At 49.1% G+C, this 24,160-nt stretch overlaps 1 protein-coding gene across 1 annotated transcript in view; it reads right to left on the bottom strand.

Annotated features, from left to right (window-relative positions):
• Positions 1-24,160, bottom strand: part of svp (COUP transcription factor 2) — a 328,803-nt gene that overhangs the window by 42,941 nt on the left and 261,702 nt on the right.

Raw genomic sequence — 24,160 nt, 5'->3', positions numbered from 1 at the left:
TAGCATACATGGTATGCTACATTCCCCGAACATCCCCATCCTCTACACCCCTCATCCCCCCCCATCTCTCTACTTTCTTCTCACCTACGACCATCATTGGAACTATTGCAGACTTGATAATGCTATACCCAACTGGGAATCGAGTCGGGGGTGCCCCCGGGAGTGGTCCTCACGGTCCTCACATCACATTAGTAAGTCTGAGAAACTCGTATGTGATGAGAATTGAGCGCTGGTCACCACTGGCCATCAACACGCTCGTACGAACCATCCTTTACTTCACTCATAACGCAATAACACCCCACACCACAACTTGTATTCCCTTGACCTTTGTTCCTGCGTCCATATTCGGCTTTATTTTATTTGTTAAGAGTCTTCAGACGGTGCGGCTCTCACGGGGAGTTGGACCTGCTGGGAACACAAGGGCGACGGACGGCATATCTTCATGGCTCTTCCTCCACGGGCGGTCGAGACGGGTGCTGCATCCATCCCACCACCTTACCCTGCTGTCAGCACCCGTGCCTACCACCTTTCTCTGCTGTCAGCACCTGTCTCACCACCTTACCCTGCTGTCAGCACCCGTCTCACCACCTTACCCTGCTGTCAGCACCCGTCTCACCACCTTACCCTGCTGTCAGCACCCGTCTCACCACCTTACCCTGCTGTCAGCACCCATCCCCACCACCTTACCCTGCTGTCAGCACCCGTCCCACTACGTTATCCTGTCAGCATTAATCCCACCACATTATCCCGTCAGCACCAATTCCATCGTCTTGCTGTCAGCACCAATCTCACCGCCTTAGCCCTTCTCTTCTGCTGTCAGCCACAATCACATTTACTATTTGTTTGTGTTTTGAGTTTATAGGACAGCGCCACTCGCCCTGTGAGTGAAGATGCGGCCATAGCAGCATGTTCATCCCCCCCCCCCCAGTCGGAAGAACACCCACTGGGTTCATCCAGTCACTTGTACCCAGACGCAGCTGGGGACTTAATTGTCGGAAGCTGTCAGACCGTCAAGGCGACTACATTCATCAACCCACAAACTTGCGCAATCTTGTGGGGTGCAAAGTGGGGTGGGGGGGGGGGTGGATCTCTTAAGACAAGAGATTCCAGTTTGGCAGCAGGATGCTGCTTCTGGAAACTATCCTTATTGAGGCTGCTCATAGCCCAGTCGGTAGAGCGTCGGCCTCGCACGCACGGGGTCTACGGTTCGAGACTCCTACAGCCCAGGTGAATGGACTCTTAAGATAAGGTAGGGTGGGGGGGGAATGACTTACTAATGTGATTAAGTAGGGTGGGGGGGGGGGAGAATCTTAAGATAAGTTTGGGGGGATCTTAACATAAGGTAGGGTGAGGGGAATCTTAAGATAAGGTTGGGGAATCTTAAGATAAGGTGGGGGGGGGGATCTTAAGACAAAGTGGTAAAATCTCTTTAAGAGTAGTATCTATATTTGAACATCTACATTAAGGATATAATTATATTGGGTAAAAAAGTGCGCACAGTTTTTCTCGGGGAGGAAAATGGGGGAATTACATAGAAATCTACAAAAAAAAGAGGCAAGTGAGAAGTGGACATCTAAAAGAACTTGAAGATTAAGACGAAGAAAATTGAAGATGGCCAAGGTGCAGTAGTGGAGTGAAATACCGTTCCATTCACTACAGGAGCAGCGCTGCGTATAGGAAATTGACAATGACTAATGTAAGAGGAAAAAAAAAGACAAAAGGTTTGACAAAAAAACTCTGAAATTATAGGTATGAAAATTGACATTGTTGCAAACTTTCATGTCAGGTACGTGCAGTGACGTGCAATGACGTGCCCGGCACATGTTGCAACAAGGTTAGGTGGGTGGGGGGGGTGGGGGATGAATAGTAAATTAATTGTGCAACTTTTTACCTAGAGACCACGTATACATTCTACAATACCCAAAACTGATTTACAACCCTTCGATCCCGCCACACTGCCTTTTGTCTCCAAGTGTTCGTCATGAGACAAATGACTGAGGTGTATGATGTATGAGGGCGTTGAATACCTCGTGTATGTGCTGTATCCTCCCTTGTACTGGGGTACAGTACAGGCTGGAAGATGTAATCAGAGGAACCTCTGAGTTCCTCAGAGGACCCTCAGCGTTCCTCAGAAGATGCTCAGCGTTCCTGAGTTCTTGATCAGATGATTACAAGGGGAAGAGGAGCTATAAACCAGTGTGTTTTGATCGAGGGGCCTCGGCAGTGAATACATATAGAAAGCTCAGTAAACTAACTGGTAAGAGTCAGCTCTGTCTGACGGTGATATATTTTTTTTTTTGAGATATATACAAGAGTTGTTACATTCTTGTAGAGCCACTAGTACGCGTAGCGTTTCGGGGAGGTCCCTGGAATACGATCCCCGCCGCGAAGAATTGTTGTTACAACCAAGTACACATTTTACTGTTGAGTTAAACAGAGGCTACAGTTAAGGATTTGCGCCCAGTAAATCCTCCCCGGCCAGGATACGAACCCATGACAAAGCGCTCGCGGAACGCCAGGCGAGTGTCTTACCACTACACCACGGAGACTACTTGTGTCACCTTCAGCGACCAGGATGTGAGCTGATCAGATACAGGATGGAACAAGGATGGAGACATCCAGGCAGAGCGGACAGGCAGAGAGAGCTCCCAGGGTTGAGGATGGCAGCAGAGAGGGTGGCAGGAGAGGCACCTGACGCAGAGAGGGTGGCAGGAGAGGCACCTGACGCAGAGAGGATGGCAGGAGAGGCACCTGACGCAGAGAGGGTGGCAGGAGAGGCACCTGACGCAGAGAGGGTGGCAGGAGAGGCACCTGACGCAGAGAGGGTGGCAGGAGAGGCACCTGACGCAGAGAGGGTGGCAGGAGAGGCACCTGACGCAGAGATGGTGGCAGGAGAGGCACCTGACGCAGAGAGGGTGGCAGGAGAGGCACCTGACGCAGAGAGGGTGGCAGGAGAGGCACCTGACGCAGAGAGGGTGGCAGGAGAGGCACCTGACGCAGAGAGGGTGGCAGGAGAGGCACCTGACGCAGAGAGGGTGGCAGGAGAGGCACCTGACGCAGAGAGGGTGGCAGGAGAGGCACCTGACGCAGAAGGCGTCATCATTAACCTGTCGCTTGTAACCCTGGGCCACACACACGCCACACTAACCCTCCGCTAAATGTAATAATGATAATAGTGTAGTAAGTAGTCTTGTGCACGTCGAGGATGACAGGCTAAGCCCTCTGGGGAGGTCTGTTGGTACGACTTATAATGAAGCATGCGGCCAGCCGGGGCGGCCAGCCGGGGCGACCAGCCGGGGCGACCAGCCGGGGCGACCAGCCGGGGCGGCCAGCCGGGGCGACCAGACTCGGGGCGACCAGACTCAGGGCAACCCATGGCACTAACCCACACATCAGCTTCACTGCCTTATTGTCTACACTAATCACTACCAAGCACATCATGGTAGTGCTTTCTAATGGCCAGAGACATTAGGAAGAATTTTGTGTGTGTTAACAGATGGAATGCATTAGGCAGTGATGTGGTGGAGGTTGAAGCCATACACAGTTTCAAATGTAGATATGATGGAGCCCAGTAGGCTCAGGAATCTGTACACCTGTTGAGAGGCGGAGCCAAAGAGCCGAAGCGCAACTTGGTGTGTACAGCACCCCGTCTACTCCCGTCGCTCCCACTCCCAGATAATACGGATACACTGCCGAGCAGAGCAGCCTTCAACTTATATTTGTTTAACACAAGAATTATATTTCTAACTAGAGGCGGGAGCAGAGGGCAGAGTTCGTGAGGGGGAGAAGGGTACGAGAAGAAGGCACAGGGGAGGTGAGAGGAAGGTGAAGGGGCATCGGGCTAGAGGGGGCAGTGGGAGAGGAGGGGAGACGTGGGGAAGAGAGGAACGGATAGAAGAGTCGAGAGGAGAGGGCTAGTGGGTGTGTTTGGATGGAGACAGAGGGGAGGGGGAAGAGATTGGTGTCTATAAGGCCAAGCCAATCATTTTCACCATTACGGGGCTATTCATGCCACCTCTTGGGTAGCTTAATCTTTATCAGTCAATCTTTCACCACCCGTCTTCCGTCGCTGATCACACGCGAGGGCCAGTCACGCGCCACACACCCAGACTGGAACCCCTACTCAGGAACCTGTACACCAGTTGATTGACGGTTGAGAAGCGGGACCAAAGAGCCGAAGCTCAACCCCCCGCAAGCAGAACTAGTGGAGTAGAGAGAAGGACGAAGGCGCCTGGCCCCAGCCTCAAGACATTCTTTACACAAATAGATTATTAGCATTATATTACACAGCCTTGAGAGGCGGCGAGGGAGAGGGACTGTGACTCACGGGTGTGTATAATACAACATACAGCCACTGCCATGTGACTCACGTGTGTATATAATACAACATACTGCCAATGCCATGTGACTCACGGATGTATATAATACAACATACAGCCAATGCCATGTGACTCACGGATGTATAATACAACATACAGCCACTGCCATGTGACTCACGTGTGTATATAATACAACATACTGCCAATGCCATGTGACTCACGGATGTATAATACAACATACAGCCAATGCCATGTGACTCACGGATGTATAATACAACATACAGCCAATGCCATGTGACTCACGGATGTATAATACAACATACAGCCAATGCCGCTATACATAAAAGGTTGAAATATGTCAGGTCAAAATCCGTTACACTAGATTCTCATTTGATTTGGTGCCCAACCACTTGACATTGTTGTTGTTGTTGTTGTTATAGATTCAGCCACTTGGAACAAAACGTTCCAAGCAGCACGGGCTATGGTGAACCCGTCGTCCTCACCTGGCACAGGAAATGTGCGATCACTTGGACGGTCGGGGGACTGAACGCCGACCTGCACGAAGGGGAGACCATCTCTCTACCGTCCAGTGCAAGTGGTTGGTACGAATTACCCAAGTGAAATATTATTTGATGGTATTATTATGAAATGTGAAAACGTAGATTTTTTCCGACGGTTTCTTTTTAAAGAGCAAAGACGTGATACAGGTCATAGACATGATCGATAGTGAACCGTCTCCTGTTGATACTGACCCCACGTGGCGCTGCTCTTCATGCTCTATATAAGCGCCCCAAACCACTTGGGCTGGACGGTAGAACGACGGTCTCCCTTTATGCAGGTCAGCGTTCAATCCCCCCCGGCCGTCCAAGTGGTTGGGCACCATTCCTTACCCCCTCCCCCTTCCCATCCCAAAACCTTATCCTGACCCCTTCCAAGTGCTCTATAATCGTAATGACTTGGCGCCTTCTCCTAATAGTTCCCGCGTTTTCTGTTGGTGGGTCGTGTGGTAGGTTCAGATAAGGGCACTTTAGCACGACAGCTTGTTGACGTTGGGAACGGTCGGGAGAACGGGCCGGTGAGCTGACCCCTCCCTGGCTAAACCAGAGGGCGGGGTAACTTACTTAATCAGATACTTGGCGAGCGACACCCAGACCAAATAATCAACTGATGGAGGTGGCGAGTGAGGGGGCAGCCTGGTGGGTATGGTGCCCCGTCCATCACCCCCCCCCACCCCACCTCGTACATTCCTGCCTCACGTTCTTGGTATAGAGCCCCCCGAGGGGCATATGCACGCCCCCGGGCCTCGCAACACTGATCCTTAAGTCAAATGCTTTCTTTATTATGCACCCCATCCCGTGGGCGGTGGTGGTGGTGGTGGTGGAAAGGGTTAGAGGCACATAATGGGTACTGCATGGACCCCCATAGTTCATTTTGCTAAGCAAGTGACAATCTTTTGAAGCTAGTTGCACTATTGTTAATGTTACATACACATGTACACACACACACATATATATATATATATATATATATATATATATATATATATATATATATATATATATATATATATATATATATATATATATATATATATATATATATATATAAATGGTGCAGCAGCAGGCGCAGCAGTTCCAGGAAGAGATAAGTAATGGCATCGTTAAGAGAGTGGCGGGCGGACAGTGGCTGTATGCTAGAAGCAACAGTATGAGCCGCCACAACAGCTTCATGCTAGCGGGGCGGCAAGGTGTGTGCATGTTGACTTTCTTGCAGGCACTGGTGCCCCCAGGGTGGCACCCATGTTCCTGTGACTGGCACCTGATGCTGCCATGGTCTTACTGTCCTTGTTAATTTACACTCCGGGAGCAGCGGGCGAGGTCTGGCACCACGGGAGCAGCGGGCGAGGTCTGGCACCACGGGAGCAGCGGGCGAGGTCTGGCACCACGGGAGCAGCGGGCGAGGTCTGGCACCACGGGAGCAGCGGGCGAGGTCTGGCACCACGGGAGCAGCGGGCGAGGCCTGGCACCACGGGAGCAGCGGGCGAGGCCTGGCACCACGGGAGCAGCGGGCGAGGCCTGGCACCACGGGAGCAGCGGGCGAGGCCTGGCACCACGGGAGCAGCGGGCGAGGCCTGGCACCACGGGAGCAGCGGGCGAGGTCTGGCACCACGGGAGCAGCGGGCGAGGTCTGGCACCACGGGAGCAGCGGGCGAGGCCTGGCACCACGGGAGCAGCGGGCGAGGCCTGGCACCACGGGAGCAGCGGGCGAGGCCTGGCACCACGGGAGCAGCGGGCGAGGCCTGGCACCACGGGAGCAGCGGGCGAGGCCTGGCACCACGGGAGCAGCGGGCGAGGCCTGGCACCACGGGAGCAGCGGGCGAGGTCTGGCACCACGGGAGCAGCGGGCGAGGCCTGGCACCACGGGAGCAGCGGGCGAGGTCTGGCACCACGGGAGCAGCGGGCGAGGTCTGGCACCACGGGAGCAGCGGGCGAGGCCTGGCACCACGGGAGCCAGGCGTGTATCACACAGATAGACGGGAGAGGTAATAAGACATTGGCCTCGGGTGAAACTGTTGCGAGTCTTTTATCACATTGTGCTTCTCAAGTTGGCCACGAATTGAGTTTTCTGTTTCAACCTCAAGCTGTTTCTACATGCGGGCGAGGACCAGACATCGCGGGCGAGGACCAGACATCGCGGGCGAGGACCAGACATCGCGGGCGAGGACCAGACATCGCGGTGCAATTGTTGGCGGTGCACAAGATAACCAGTGGGAGGACAAATAATGCCAAGCCAACGCTAACCCCATCCCCCCCCCTATCTCTTCTCTCTTCTTCTCTCTTATTCTCTCTCTCCCTCTCCCTCCTCCTCCCCCCCCCCCCAGCGACTAAGCCCAAACCAACACAGCCAGGAATGACTTGAGAGTCGGAGCGGGAAGGGAACATCCTGCTTACCTGCCGCTCCAAAAGGCACGATGATGGAGGCAAATCTTCTGTGACCTGTAGTACGTTTCAAGTTTCCTCCTCAACCTCCCGCTGCGGGGTCAGAGGTCACCTCAAAGAGACGTAGAAATTATCATGCCCAGACGAAGGGAGAAAGAGAGAGAATGATCGACCACACACATTCTAGCTTGAACGGGTGAATGGATATATACAAGAAATACAGAATGTTGACCAGACCACACACTAGAAATTGAAGAGACGACGACGTTTCGGTCCGTCCTGGACCACGATGACGTTTCGGTCCGTCCTGGACCATTATCAAGTAGATTGTCTACTAGCGGAATACAGAATATTCCGCCGCATATGTTTAATACAGCTACACTTAACCAAGCAGATGTAAGTTGACCAGACCACACACTAGAAGGTGAAGGGACGACGACGTTTCGGTCCGTCGACTTGAGAATGGTCCAGGACGGACCGAAACGTCATCGTCCCTTCACCTTCTTGTGTGTGGTCTGGTTAACTTACTTTAGCAACGTTATTGTGACTCATCGCCTGCTTAACCAAGCATTTTCACTTTAAAAACAAGGGCAGTCAACACTAGCAGTGTGCCCAGCAGATGGAAACGTTAGAGGCTCTCCCCGAGGTAACCTCTGATGCATCACTCGACTCCCAGTATGACAGGTCAGAGGCGCCGACGAGCTCCACCAATCACTGCTCGCTACCGTGGAGTGTGCGGGTCCCCAGAGGCGCGCGTCTCTCAGGGACAGCAGCGGAAACTGTTGCTAGAGCGCAAGGAGTGAGGGAGTGCATCTGTAAGATGGTGTAAATAACCAGATGTTCTCACCGTCTCCAACAGTCACCTGGTGTCCCCCGTCTCCAAGACACCCAGCTGTTGTCCCCCGTCTCCAAGACACCCAGCTGTTGTCCCCCGTCTCCAAGACGCCCAGCTGTTGTCCCCCATCTCCAAGACACCCAGCTGGTGTCCCCCATCTCCAAGACACTCAGCTGATCTTGAAGTATTTAAGCTGTTACGTCTGATTTCCTTGTCTATCGAGTTATTTGCGGCTGTTGCAGTTCAGTGAAAATGGACAGGCTATGTGGATGGTTGTAAAATAGTGTACGAAAGCAGGAAGAGAGGTGTACGTGAACGAATGCCTAAGGACCCCAGAGGGTGGAAGGTGGTCTGAGTGAAGTGTCTCCAGGAGAGGCTGACCATAACGTGTTGTGAAGAGTGAAGTCATCTCACATGGCTGCACGCCACGACCCCCCCAATGTTTTGATAAGTGAGATGTGGACCCGCTTATCGTCAAGACAAACAAACCAAAGGAATGTTTACTTGGTGTTTAATGGTAGGAGTATCAAAAGACGGCCACAAGGCAGTCTCTCACACACAAGTTATTAAGCTCACACACTCACACACTCTGCATTCCGACCTCCGATCTCCGTGACATGACCTCTTCGATGGGCTCCAGCCAGGTCACCAGCGGGTCAAAGGTATCACTTATCCCCGGGCGTGTGTCACCTTGTGATAGGGTGGGAAGAGAGCTGCCACCACGCGATAACACTATAATAAGAACACGGGCCTGGGTAATGCAAGGGGGGGGGGGGAGGGCCCCGCGGAACCAATTAGCTGGTCAAACGCCTCCTTGTTGGACGCGGCGGAGCATGAGTCATTTGGCAAATTCCAGGAGTCGGTAAATAAACTGTAAGCTATATATAGTGAGGGGAGGCACTGTGCAGGCTGCCACCCAACACCTCGGTGATGTTTCACCTTCATCAACAGGCGGAGCACATGTCAGTGATAACGCGAGGTGAGGCGCCCTCTGTTGTCGGGGCGCGCTTGTTTACCCACGGCATTCCTCCCTCCACCACCGTCATAAACGTCTCTTTGATTGCCGTTATAAGATACTCTTCAATGGGTACTTTAATCTGCTGGTGAAATACCCTCGGGGGAGCGGCGTCCATCAGGCGTGAATGATCCTGAGGAGTGATGGGTAAGGCTTGGGTAGTGGCCCGGGCGGCCGTGGAGTGGCTGTCTGCACCGTGTCATATCATCACCTCTCTTGCCTTCCTCACCTACCTCCATCATTTTCCTTACCCTTCCCCCTCCCCTGTTCCCCTACCCATCTTCACAGCCCCCCTTAATAATAATAATAATAATAATAATAATAATAATAATAATAATAATAATAATAATAATAATATAACAAAAGGAGCCATTTTTAATATCAAATTAATTTTATTAGCCTAAATATATTAAAATCGTAAACAATTCCAAATGGGTGAAGCTTGGCTGCGTGGCAGGTGGAGCAGCGTGGTGAATGGGAGCAGGGAGCACCCACTCTGAGTATACTCTGCCAGGGTAAACAGAACTAAGCAGCATATAAGTGACCAACCCGCAGCCCACGTGTTCTTGTTTAAAAGTCTTTATCTTAATCGCATCTTTCACGGAAGGTGCCTCGTTAATTTCTTGTGGGGGGGGGGGGACGCGGTAAGGCGAATCATTGGTGATCGCAGGTTGAGAAGAGTTTATTGTGATGCGAAGAATAATATATCTCTTTTTAATTATCATATTTATCACGTCTGTTCTGCAAATCTTGCTGTCCACTTTCGTGGATAAGATGATGGATGAATTGATTCTTCACGGAGACTGGTCTGACACGGTGCTGACGAGCGGCCCCTGACCGCCTGACAACCTTCTCCTCATCCCCTGACAAGCATCTGACACAATGGACTAAACAACATGGTCGTGTCTGGCGTGATCAAGATTGGGGGGGGGGGGGTGTTGTACATGCTGCTATGGTGGTGTGTCCACTCACAGGATGAGTGGCGCTGCCCAATACTGTCACTATGGCGGTGTGTCCACTCACAGGATGAGTGGCGCTTCCCAATACTGTCACTATGGCGGTGTGTCCACTCACAGGATGAGTGGCGCTGCCCAATACTGTCACTATGGCGGTGTGTCCACTCACAGGATGAGTGGCGCTGCCCAATACTGTCACTATGGCGGTGTGTCCACTCACAGGATGAGTGGCGCTGCCCAATACTGTCACTATGGCGGTGTGTCCACTCACAGGATGAGTGGCGCTGCCCAATACTGTCACTATGGCGGTGTGTCCACTCACAGGATGAGTGACGCTGCCCAATACTGTCACTATGGCGGTGTGTCCACTCACAGGATGAGTGACGCTGCCCAATACTGTCACTATGGCGGTGTGTCCACTCACAGGATGAGTGACGCTGCCCAATAAACTCGCCCCTCGGGGCAAAATTAAAATTTGATTTATTTTTTGTATTACAGACATACAATCTGTTCTTACCTGTTTCTACAGGACCTTGATGGGTGCCGCTGAAAGCACCGATTCTTTTGCGGATAAACTATATTTGTACGAGTTTTATATTAGTTTATTATGGAGGTAAACATTGCGTCAGACCCATCCTGTGGGTGGAGGAGGAAAGGGAACTGAATCCCAGTGTTTAACACCTAAGCAAATTACATTTGTGATGAAATACAGTAGTTGTTTACAATTAAGCAGGTCTGCGTTCAATCCCCGACTGTCCAAGTGGCTGGGCAACATTTCTTCCAACCCCTCCCCCCCGTCCCATCCTAAATCCTTATCCTGATCCTTTCCAAGTGCGATGTAGTCGTAATGGTTTTGCGCTTTCCCCTGATAATTTCCCTTTCTATGCACCACACATCCATCCTGTGGGCGGTAGTGGAAAGGGTTACAGAGGCACTTAGTTGGGCTCAAGGACTGAACCCCCAAATTAATTTAGTTAAGCAAGTTACAGTCTTGGTAAACTAGTTACACAATTTAATGTATATGGTTACATCAACAATGGGGCTCGAGACCGACCACAGGTACAGTCTACGTAAATGACACACAGCGTACCGTGACACACAGCGTACCGTGACACACACAGCGTACCGTGCCACACACAGCGTACCGTGCCACACACAGCGTACCGTGCCACACACAGCGTACCGTGCCACACACAGCGTACCGTGACACACGCAGCGTACCGTGACACACGCAGCGTACCGTGACACACACAGCGTACCGTGCCACACACAGCGTACCGTGCCACACACAGCGTACCGTGCCACACACAGCGTACCGTGCCACACACAGCGTACCGTGCCACACACAGCGTACCGTGCCACACACAGCGTACCGTGCCACACACAGCGTACCGTGACACACACAGCGTACCGTGACACACACAGCGTACCGTGACACACACAGCGTACCGTGACACACACAGCGTACCGTGCCACACACAGCGTACCGTGACACACACAGCGTACCGTGACACACACAGCGTACCGTGACACACACAGCGTACCGTGCCACACACAGCGTACCGTGCCACACACAGCGTACCGTGCCACACACAGCGTACCGTGACACACACAGCGTACCGTGACACACACAGCGTACCGTGACACACACAGCGTACCGTGACACACACAGCGTACCGTGCCACACACAGCGTACCGTGACACACAGCGTACCGTGCCCCACACAGCGTACCGTGACACACACAGCGTACCGTGCCACACACAGCGTACCGTGCCCCACACAGCGTACCGTGACACACACAGCGTACCGTGACACTGAAGCTCTGCTGTATACTTACAACACGTGCATCTCCCGAGAGCGCCACACTCTGCACATAGACAGTAGTTACCTGTAGAAGAGAGAGAGATGACGTTAATAAACATGATAATTAAGCACTGATAATTGCGGCTAACTATGGGGTCGAGCGCCGTGGAAACACTAGGCCAGTTAATTAATTTAATTAACCCCCTTTAGTTGCCCTTTTTAAAAATAGTTTGGACATAAATAGCACATTGACAAATAGATTGGGTATTTCCATTTCAATTAAGACCATATTGCTCCAAAACATTTAGATCTCATATGAGAGATATTACCGACTCCCAAAAGGCCTGCGGCCTTTTGACTCACAAATAGATGACGACTCACGACTCACAAATAAGATTGACGAAGTGTCAGTGCACAAAAAAAAAAAAAAACTCAGCAGGGTAGAGGGAGCTAGCGGGTTTTCTTCTTATTGGGGAGTGTCCACTCACAAGATGAGTGGCGCTGCCCAATAAACTCGCCCCTCGGGGCAAAATTTACAAAATTTACCTAGCCCTCCAGGGCTGAAATCTGCCATGAGAACCCCCCCAGATCTCTAGTATCAGCTATTGATACAGATAATGGCTCCAAAGAGCCTCCACTTACGGGGCTCACCATAACCCGTGCTACTTGGAATTTTTTTGTTCTGAGTGGCGGAACCTAATACAACAAGGTAGCGACCTTGTCATTGTTCCAATGTAAACCAAGAATGTTTTTTGGAGTGTTAATATTCTCCAAGGTGTTGGTGGAGGTGTGGCAGGATGCGTCTCTGTCGTCTTCAAGTGGTGGCGTGCGGTCACACTTGTACCCCCACCCTCCTTAGTCTTGACTCATGACTCAACACTGTGAGTAACAGCTTTCACGGTAATATTCACACCATCTCTACCATCTCATCTGGCGGGTCTTAGCGTTGCCACGCCTGGCTGCCTATTATTTCCATTTATTAAATCATGCAATTTATTAGCGGTAGTTCACGAAGAGAAATGTAATCGGCAATTAGTGTAAACACAGAGGGTCTTAAGTTGACTTACTCGAGGAAGCCGGACTCTTAACACACCCCAGACGTCCATCCCCCCCCACCCCTAAACGGCCCAATCCTTGTACTAATTTATGAGGGAATACCTGGTGCTTGGTAATCGCTTTATTAACTATCTTGTGTGTTTGAGGATATCCTCATAATGCAGCTAAACTTTGCCAGTGTTGGCTACTGATCACATGCCTCTGTATGACTAACCATCCTGTGTGATAGGGATTTTAGCATCACGTAGCTAGTTCTTGACACACTCCGTACTCCTTCATATAGTCTAAGTTAGCTGCACAAATGTAAATATACCTAAATGTGTTGATAATACTATAAAGGTGCTAACAAATCCCCCATCTTACAAGCTGACAAATGCAGCCACTGACACTCAAAGGGGTGAAAAGTACTATTATTAATGTTATAATATGTTTGGAATCGAGAACTATATGCGCGGGCAGCGAAAAACCACGAGACAGTGTGTCACCGTGATTGGCAGGATTAGGTTGGGCTACTTATGGCAGGTGGCTGCAGGTAACAAATCTCCCAACGGGGGAGCATTCCAATTGTAAACTATGTGTCTGGGTACAAGTGACAGGATGAACAACCCAGCGGGTTTTCTTCCTATTGGGGAGTGTTGTACATACTGCTATGGCGGTGTGTCCACTCACAGGATGAGTGGCGCTGCCCAATAAACTTGCCCCTCGGGGCAAAATTTAAATTTTAAATTTAATAGCTGGGAGACATACTCCATACTATATTTGTGTGTGTTCTGTTCTCAGTGGCTTCACAATAAATGGCATGAGATTCTTTGAGCTCTGTAACTACTGCATACACTCAGCAACATTGGAAGACATTCTTGTGCTCTACCCAGAGTTTGCTAATGCAGGCTAATTATTATTATTAACGTCTTTATTGACAAAATTAATTACAATTTTGCCTAATCTGAGGATTTTGATAGTCTTATTAAAGTGAGGATAATGCTAGTATTCACTGTCACGCAGGACAGAGGGTCATACATAAGACAATAGACTAGACTCTTATCTCATGTTTTCCTCTAATTCATCTGATGACTAACCATCCTACGAGATGGGGATATTAGATAAACAAAACTGTCTGGTGGACGAGATAGTGTCCATGTTCACAGGCTTTGGATCTAAACAAATCATAACTTATTGTACTGGTACTTTGAGGCCTTTTGGGAGTCGGTAATTTCTCTCATATGAGATCTAAATATTTAGAGCAATATGGTCTTAATTGAAGTGGAAATGCCCAAGTCTAGTTCACCTTATCCTTGTTAAATGTTAAGTTTTTTTTTTTTTTTTTTTTTTTTGTGATATATACAAGAGTTGTTACATTCTTGTACAGCCACTAGTACGCGTAGCGTTTCGGGCAAGTCCTTAATCCTATGGTCCCTGGAATACGATTCCCTGCCGCGAAGAATCGTTTTTTCATCCAAGTACACATTTTACTGTTGCGTTAAACAGAGGCTACAGTTAAGGAATTGTGCCCAGTAAATCCTCCCCGGCCAGGATACGAACCCATGACATAGCGCTCGCGGAACGCCAGGCGAGTGTCTTACCACTACACCACGGAGACTGCTCTCCGCGGACACACGAAGTTGGCTAATATACATGGGTAGCTGCATCAATGCAGCTGTGCCTAAATGTCTTGATAAACAATCTGCTAATTTATTTTTATTAATAAAATTAATTAATACAATTAATGCTAAATAATTAATAAAAAATCTGCTAATTTAAATGGTCGTACATACCAAGTATTGGAGAATGGTATGATCAGTCGAGCTGTGAATGAGTCGATCCGGTGTCAGTGTGTTAACGAAATATATAATTTCCCACTACGCGGACCGGGGCGAGGACCGGGCCGCGGGGACGTTTAGCCCCGAAATCATCGGAAGGTAAGCCTAGTTGACAAGCTGTGGGCGAAAATTTGCAATCGGGCTGGGTTGGTCATTTGCATAACTCGTAAGACTTGTTATTGCATACTAGCGTTATCAATGCCCTTGCATGGTATACTTAACATTCCCACATTAACATGAAATCACGTTAATGTGCGGATGAAATGACATCATGAAATCACTTTAACATGTATCAGTGACGCATCCCTCTCACGGCTCATAGTTAACATTGTTATAATAGTGACGGTCATGTATTTAGAAAACAAATATTATCGGTCTTTTAAAATGTCCTGCACTTTGAAGTGGGTCCCTGTTTAAGGGACTGTAGTCCAACACTAACAGTATAGGAGATTATGGAGGCACGAGGTGTTTGAGTTACTGAGTGTGTGCAGCTTGACTTCTCTCACACCGAGGGGTCCTGCCCTCTGGCCTGTCTAAAACTTTGAGAGCCCTGGCCCGTGATGATGGTGTAAAAATGCAAATTTTGGATTCCCTCTTTATGTGTAGCCACGTTTTTTGCCCGCCTTATCTTCTGATAGGTCCATAAAGAGCGCGCCTTATCTCCCATGCCCCCCTCCCCCTCTCCCCCCTTCTCCCACTGGTCACTTTGAACGGGACAAATCTCGCTGAGATTCGCCCAGACATTCCTGCTACCTAACCGGCCCACAAGGCGGCAGGGTGAACGAAGACTTTTGCCGCACATGGCGAATATGTTTGAGAAAGGGCTATACAATGGTAACTTATTAGAATATCGCTATTGACATGTACGAAGACAAAAAGTGGGCGTGTGCACTCATCTTGCGTCAAGTCAGCAGCAGGAGAGAGGTGGTGGGGGGGGGGGAGGAGACACACGAGGGTGTACTACCAGGAAGCCCTGGCGTGTGAGGCAAGAGGTCAACTGGGAGGCCTTCCAGTGTGCAAGTGAGAGGGACTTACACATGACCTAAGGAAGCCCCTCGCACGCGCTGGACGCTTAAGGCGGGGTCACGCTCAACGATTCAGCAGCGGCGTTGCCCCCGGGGGTAGGGGGGAGGGGGGGGGGTGTTACGAGGCTCTTAGGACATTTCTCTCTTGCCCTCCCGGCGTACACGCGCGCGCGCGCGCCCTCGCAACGACCCCATGAAAACATTGACGGCCTCTTGAAAGCAAAATTACGACGACAGGAAAACGACTCTTGCTCACACGGCGCTTCTCTTGTTTACATAATGCCACTTGAGGCCGCGGGCTTCATTAATATGCATTTAAGGGATGGACTGGTGATAGTTTGATTTTTTTTTATTGTTGCCGCCGGAGGCGGCTAGTTTATTGTGCACCCCATACTCTTCCTGTGAGCGATAGCGCAAAAAGCGTTACAGAGGGCACTCATTTTACATCCGGGGTTGGCGTAATGATGCCCCAAGTGCTTGTGGACCACCCCATCACCCATCTTGAGGTTATCTTGAGATGATTTCGGGGCTTAGTGTCCCCGCGGCCCGGCCCTCGACCAGGCCTCCACCCCCAGGAAGCAGCCCGTGACAGCTGACTAACACCCAGGTACCTATTTTACTGCTAGGTAACAGGGGCATAGGGTGAAAGAAACTCTGCCCATTGTTTCTCGCCGGCGCCTGGGATCGAACCCAGGACCACTGGATCACAAGTCCAGTGAATTGTCCGCTCGGCCGACCGGCTCCCTCGCTCGGCCGACTGGCTCCCATGGCTTAATTCATGGCACCGATTGGTAAGTGTGTCAAGTTGGTTCACCCTACTCCCACCACACTTATATATATTCATTATACATACAGTATATATGTGTGTGTGTGTGTAATGTGACAGTGTCGGACAACGGAGGAAGATTTGAAGCAGGAATTTCCTCAAGTACTTGCGTATATTAATACATCTTCAGAAGGAGTATTAATATATGAAAGTACTTGAGGAAATTCCTGTTTCAATTCTTCCTCCGTGGTCTGACACTGTCACATTTTTAATCACGTGTTTATTTTTCGTGATTTACACACACACACACACACACACACACACACACACACACACACACACACACACACACACACACACACACACACACACACACACACACACATTCCATTTCTTCACTGGCGTAGAAATTTAAATGTCAGCACCAACGGGAAGCAGACGGCGCGGGCGGCCCCGGGAGCAGCCGCCTTCAATAAGTTAGGCGAAGTTATACTATACAAGTTAGGTGTGTGTATACAACATTCAAATAAAGGTAAAGGTTGAGAGGCGGAACCCAAGAGTCCTTCTCATTTCTCTCGGGTACATGTAGGTGAGCATCGCCTCTCTCGCCAGACTCGGGTGAAGGATGCCGAGGAGAGAGGCGGAGGAGAAGAAGAAGAAGAATAAAGTAAGAAAGAGAAGTTAGAAAAGTTAGCGCCGGCTGACTGGTGTGTTGTGTGTCATCTTCGATTAGTTTAGCAAGTTGTGGGCCGCTTCGCTCTGGCTTCCACGCCAAGGTCGGCAAAATCCACTAAATCCAGGTCCACTAAATTATAATTAAATCCATAGGTCCACTAAATCCGCTAATCTTAGTTGTTGTGGATGTCTTGCTTGTTTATTGTCTGCAAGGTCTTGATGATTATTATGGCTATTGGACAGACTCGTGTTTAGTGATGATGCTTCATTAAATGACACCATTCATTTTTTTCTTGGACTAGTTCATGGTTTTGTAAATATTGTTGATGCAAGTTCTTTTATCCTGTCCTCCCTGGACGACGACCTGTACGTGTTTGTGACATGTTCTCTGATGATCAGGAAGCTTCGTGTATCTTACCCGGAGCCAGTTGTAAGAGTTAGTGTGTTCCCCAAGCCCAGTCTGGGACCTGAGTTGTCTTAAGACAACTTGATCGAAGAGGCTGTTTCGCCCTCAGCGACCTGCATATCCATTACAACCTGGTTAATCCGGCACTTCGGTCCAAGACTTTTTTTTCCAGACCCAGCGTTGGTAGGCGACTGGTAATATCAGTGGCTCTGCTGGGCCACCATTCTGGTTTGACTCTTGTGTGCAGATCCAACCACTCTTGGGTTGGACAGTAGAGCGACGGTCTCACTACTTGCAGGTCAGCGTTCAATCCCCCGACCGTCACAAAGTGGTTGGGCACCATTCCATCTCCCCCGTCCCATCCCAAATCATAATCCTGACCCCTTCCAAGTGCTATATAGTCGTATATGGCTTGGCGCTTTCCCCCTGATAATTCCCCCTTCCCTCCTGTGCCAGATTTGCAGATATAACGTAGAGCTTGAATGAAAATTTTGTTGACATGGCATTAATAACGTCGTTTTTTTAGCGTTATAAAATGTATTGATCTTACTTTATCCTTATTTATATTGATTAATTTCTTTCTAGTTTGTTTTATAAACAGTTACTCGTGAGCCCGTGATTCCTGTTTTATGTTGAGCGTTTCATAACTGAATGAGCTCAGTCATGGGAGCTGAGCTCAGTCAGTGCCTGACTGACCCCAGGCAGGAATATGGCGTTATAACCGGGTAAGCGAATAGCATCGTTGTTATATACGATATTGAAGGGAATGGTAATGTCACATTAACGTAACTGATGTTGAAATCAGTAATAATAATGAAAATAATAATACCTAAAGACTCGAGCCCGTTGTTGGCAAGACAGGTGGTGGTGGTCATTAATAATACACTCCCATACCCACCCCCCCTTGACTCGCCCACTCTCCCCCCCCCTCGACTCTCCCACTCTCCCCCCCCTCGACTCTCCCACTCTCCCCCCCCTCGACTCTCCCACTCTCCCCCCCCCCTCGACTCTCCCACTCTCCCCCCCCTCGACTCTCCCACTCTCCCCCCCCTCGACTCTCCCACTCTCCCCCCCCCTCGACTCTCCCACTCTCCCCCCCCTCGACTCTCCCCCCCCTCGACTCTCCCACTCTCCCCCCCTCGACTCTCCCACTCTCACCCCCCTCGACTCTCCCACTCTCCCCCCCTCGACTCTCCCACTCTCCCCCCCCTCGACTCTCCCACTCTCCCCCCCCCTCGACTCTCCCCCCCCCTCGACTCTCCCCCCCTCGACTCTCCCCCCCCTCGACTCTCCCCCCCCTCGACTCTCCCAATCTCCCCCCCCCCCCCCTCGACTCTCCCACTCTCCCCCCTCAAACAAACTCGCTCTCTTTATTTAGGAATTAATAAATCATGTAGATCTGTTCCAAGTTTTCAAAGTTAGGCAAGTTAGTGTGTTCGTCTGCTGTAAGCGGCCCTCCCCCCTCCCTCTCCCCACCCCCTGCCCACCCCCTCCCCACCTTCCCCCTCCCCCAGGCTCAGGACCATATTTTAAATTAACTTCGCCTAACTTATTGAAGGCGGCCGCTCCCAGGGCCGCCCGCACCGGCTGCTTCCCGTTGCTGCTGACATTTAAATTTCTAAATCCATTTTAGCGTGCATTCGTCTCCCAGTCCTGGAGTATTTGGGCAAACTTTTACGGGGGGAAGCTTGGGTTTGTTACACATGAAGTCAGGAACACTGAGCATCAGGGTGCAAGATGATTTTGGAATGCATCTGTTTTGACACAAGACGGTCCAGAAGCAGTAGTCTTGCCTGCAGACTAGGAGCTCTTCGTCTCACGACGACATCTTAAACTGACCTCCTGGTTTTCCCTACGACAGAGGGTACGGTACTCACTTTACAGTTAAGTCCTTAGTTACTGCTGCTTGCAAAGGAGCGAACTGTGAGTGATTGGTGGCAAGCATCCCACCTACCTAAGGGTTTCAAACCCTAGCCTTCTGGCTTGTGGTGAATTCGTCTAAATTTGTCTGTCTTATAGACTCCAATCCCTTATGTTTTCAGTCATATCTGACACCACATATTGAATTTAATTATATTTACATGTGTGTACTCACCTAGTTGTGCTTACGGGGGTGGAGCTTTAGCGCTTTGTTCCCGCCTCTCAACTGTCAATCAGCTGGTGCACAGGTTCCTGAGCTTACTGGGTTCTATCAAATCTACAGTTGAAACTGTGTATGGAGTCTGCCTCCACCACATCACTGCCTAATGCATTCTATTTGTTAATTACTCTGACACTGAACAGAAATCTTTCTAATGCCTGTGGCTTATTTGGGTACTAACTTTCTACCTGTGTGCCCCTGTTCGTGTTCCACTCATGCTAAATAATGTGTGTGTGTGTGTGTGTGTGTGTGTGTGTGTGTGTGTGTGTGTGTGTGTGTGCGTGCGTGCGTGCGTGCGTGCGTGCGTGCATGCGTGCGTGCGCACGTTTTCTTGTGAAAATGGAGAGTGAGGTTCAGAAACCTATTCACTTCTTTGACCACTTTGTAAATTATTTGTCTCCATGCATTCAGAATGTTCTCTAAAAAAGACAAGAAAATGTTACTAAATAATACATGGAAGATAGCCCAAGACCAAGACCATATATACACAAGAAGAAGTTTATATAATATATAGCCAAAAAAAAAAATGCAGATTAGGCCCACTGAAGAGGTGGTGTAGGCCCAATCAGAGAACACTTTCTGAATATCAGAGATCCAAGGCTCTTAATGGGGTGAGAATAGCTTGAGCTACCTCATCCCTTTGTGTGTATTTTACCTCAATAAACTTATTTCAATTTCAATTTCAAAGGCTCTTCACCCCCCCCTCCCCCTTCGCTAAATATAATACAAATTTCCGGAACAAAATTCAAAATTTTAAAGAGGGCATGGAACAAGTTTCTGTAGCAAGTGCCGGATGTGGTAATTGTGGCCCTGCGGGGCACTGTAGGCAACAGCCGTACTAGTTAATCACCAGACAAGCTTGTCCCCCCCCCCCGAACGGGATTGAAGAGTAGAACTACTCTCGAAACCTAGTACAGGTTAACTACAGGTGGGCCATGTAGGTATTAAGTTCAACTTTTGTCCCCGTGGTTATGTACTAGTCATTCTTAATAATCTGTCAGTTTACCTAGACGTTTTGTGTCCGCGTGCGTGTCCGCGTGCGTGTCCGCGTGCGTGTCCGTGTCCGCGTCCGTGTCCGTGTGTGTCCGTGTGTGTCCATGTCCGTCCGTGTCCGTGTGTGTCCGTGTCCGTGTGTGTGTGTGTCCGTGTGTGTGTGTGTGTCCGTGTGTGTGTGTGTGTCCGTGTGTGTGTGTGTCCGTGTGTGTGTGTGTGTCCGTGTGTGTGTGTGTGTCCGTGTGTGTGTGTGTGTGTCCGTGTGTGTGTGTGTGTGTTCGTGTGTGTGTGTATAGACAAACACGTGACAGGCAAAGGCGATTAACACTGCAAAGTTATAATCACAATTGATACACTCAAGTTGGGTATATGGACTGGGCATTTTCTGACAGAAAAGATAGGATGTTGAGGTGTCCACCATCGGCTGGGATGGGTGATGTAGTCGATATGATGGACATTATCTTGAGTGGTAATGGGAACCACCCAGTTATCTTCCTCCACGAAAGTGGGTAATGATATTGGAAAACGAAGCAGTGAGGCACTACTTGTCAATTACAGCCTAGCAATAAGTAGAATTAGGTCCAAGGTAGGAATCCAAGTTATTTTCTTGCATAGTGCCTACAAGAGGAGTTGTAATGAATGGATGTCCAGGGTAATTGATATTAATAAGTGCCAGTTGGACTAATATTGTAAGGCCAGTACAATATTTTTTTGACAATTGTGACAACTGTATGAACATCAGAGGTCCACGGTTGTTCAACGTCCTACCAGCGAGCATCAGAAATATTGCAGGAACAACCGTGGACATCTTGAAGAGGAAACTAGATTGTTTCCTTCAAGGAGTGCTGGACCAACCGGGCACTCGGTATGTGGGCCGCTCCAAGCAACAGCCTAGTGGACCAAACTCTCACAAGTCAAGCCTGGGCTCGGGCCGGGCTTGGGGAGTAGAACAACTCCCAGAACCCCATCAACCAGGTATCAACCAGGTAACTGCTACTGAAAATCTTTTGTGTATGTCATGATGGTGAGTGTGTTTGGGGCGGAAGTGGTAGCTTTAGCTAGTGCAGTATGAGGAACCACATTAAACTTCTAGAGCATAGTAGTCTGGTGCAGTTATTTGCACAAATAATAGTCCTTATGGCAGTCACAGAAACATGCGAGGAATTTAAAGCACTGGGAATTATTAATGGTATACCATATTAAGGGATAGAAACAGTTGCAAATTGATAGGCAACTTAGATTAGGAGTGTGAGTAGCAGAAAGTCTGACAAAAATATAATAGGCTATTAAAAAGGGAATCGAAACAGAGCCATATAAAAAAAAATTGGAATGAACTGTATTTAAGTAATGCAAGCTTAAAATTGGGAGTAATATATATAGGCCACTAAACCTCAACACACACACGTACGTGAATTGGATAATAAGGATTCTTGTAATCTGGCAATTAGCATCGTGTCGATGGCACACTCGCGGAATACATTCAAAGCTATATGTACAGTGTTATTTATCATCCAGATTTCTAGCATGTTTCCTAAAAATTGTTCATGTGTGATAAAATATTCATATTTATTTTCTCGCATTTTTGTATATGATAAATGTGTTGAACATGACATCACTCAGGCATATATATATATTTTATACAATTTCTGTGGTATATATAAATATATAATATATAGGGGTACCACCTCTGGTTGCGTTTGAAAGGACCCTCGACCTCGAAGAAGACAATATGCAGCATCCGAGGATGCCTTGTGGGGCACCCGCGTGCACTCTCATATATCTCACCCTGTCCACGGAGGCCAGAAGAAAATGTATATATGTTGGTTAGTATTGTAAATGTGTGGGCCACGTCTGAGGTAGAAAATAATAATAATACAAACTCACTTATTATCTTAAACATTAATATATAATATATGCAACAACGATCACAGAAACACTGACCTAAGTATGCAGAAAAAAACGCACGTGAAAAACAGAGAATGCTAAACGCGTTTTCGGCTCGATTCGCCTTCATCAGAGCATTTTAGAAATGTGTAAATTTCTCTAATTTCTGATGGAGCAGTCAGCATGCGGGCCCATGGTCCAGCGTGGCCAGTCCAAGGCAAATTACGTGTGTTGTCTCATTCACACACGCGCCACCACCGCTAAGGCCCGTGTCTCCTCCATCTTTTCAGTCACTCTTCCTACATTGGACACGGCGGTCGGTGGCGACTCTAAGACCACCTCCGGAAAACGTAGCTTTGCCCAGGCTCTAATTGGCTCAAGGCATCGTGGCTGTTGCGCCGACTGGAAAGAAAATATCGTGCCAGCCAAGCTGAAAATGTAGACACGGGACAGGTGGATACACGTAGGGTTGGCTTCAGAAGGTCAGTAGACTCAAACTTACTCAAGCTGTAAGCTGGGTGGTTAGAACGAATGCTGGTTGATACCTGGTTGATGGGGTTCTGGGAGTTGTTCTACTCCCCAAGCCCGGCCCGAGGCCAGGCTTGACTTGTTTGGTCCACTAGGCTGTTGCTTGGAGCGGCCCGCAGGCCCACATACCCACCACAGCCCGGTTGGTCCGGCACTCCTTGGAATGCACGGTAGGCTGGTGAACTAGAGGTTATAGAGTAGAGTAGAGAGCGGGAGAGATCCTAAGGGCAGCAGGTTGATGGTGCTACGCTGGGGGGGGGGCAGAGGTGGGGGAGAGGGGGGAGGATGACAGGCCTGATGGATCTATCTGGCCCCTGACGCCTGGCTACACACGCACCGCCCTCTCACTTCTTTTTATTATTAGATTTATCGCGAATTTACACTTGATTTAAGGAATCCAAAGCTACACTTGAGCGAGGAGCGGCCAGCATATAGACGGTGGGTACCGGGGAAGGAAGGGGGAGTGGAAAAGGGACAGGGGGGGGAAGGGGCAAATAGGGAGAAGGGTGCATAAGGGGAAGATGGGGGCAGAATGGGAGGAGGGGGTGGGAAGGGCTTATATATATATAGTCGTACCTAGTAGCCAGAATGCACTTCTCGGCCTACTATGCAAAACCCGATTTGCCTAATAGGTCGAGTGATTTTCTTTATTTTCAATAAATTGTTTCGAATTAGTTTATTTGAATTATTATTACTATATTAGGAACATAAATTATTTACTTAGTTGTGTTAGTTTAGGTTAGGTCAAGATAGGTTAGGTAGGGTTGGTTAGGTTCGGCCATATATCTACGTTAGTTTTAACTCAAATATAAACAAACTAACTCATACATATTGAAATGGATAGCTTTATCATTTCATAAGAAAAAAAAGAAAAATATATAAAATCAGAAAAACTTGACTTATGAGGCAAATTGGGCCTCGCATAGTAGGCCGAGTACTGCGTTCTGGCTACTAGGTACAACATTATATATATATATATAATATAATTTAATTTAATTTCAT

Source organism: Procambarus clarkii, chromosome 49 (genome assembly GCF_040958095.1).
Source record: "Procambarus clarkii isolate CNS0578487 chromosome 49, FALCON_Pclarkii_2.0, whole genome shotgun sequence".
Classification (NCBI taxonomy): domain Eukaryota; kingdom Metazoa; phylum Arthropoda; class Malacostraca; order Decapoda; family Cambaridae; genus Procambarus; species Procambarus clarkii.
The sequence above is the reverse complement of the archived record's forward strand: the minus strand, read 5'-3'. Positions and strand labels throughout refer to the sequence as shown.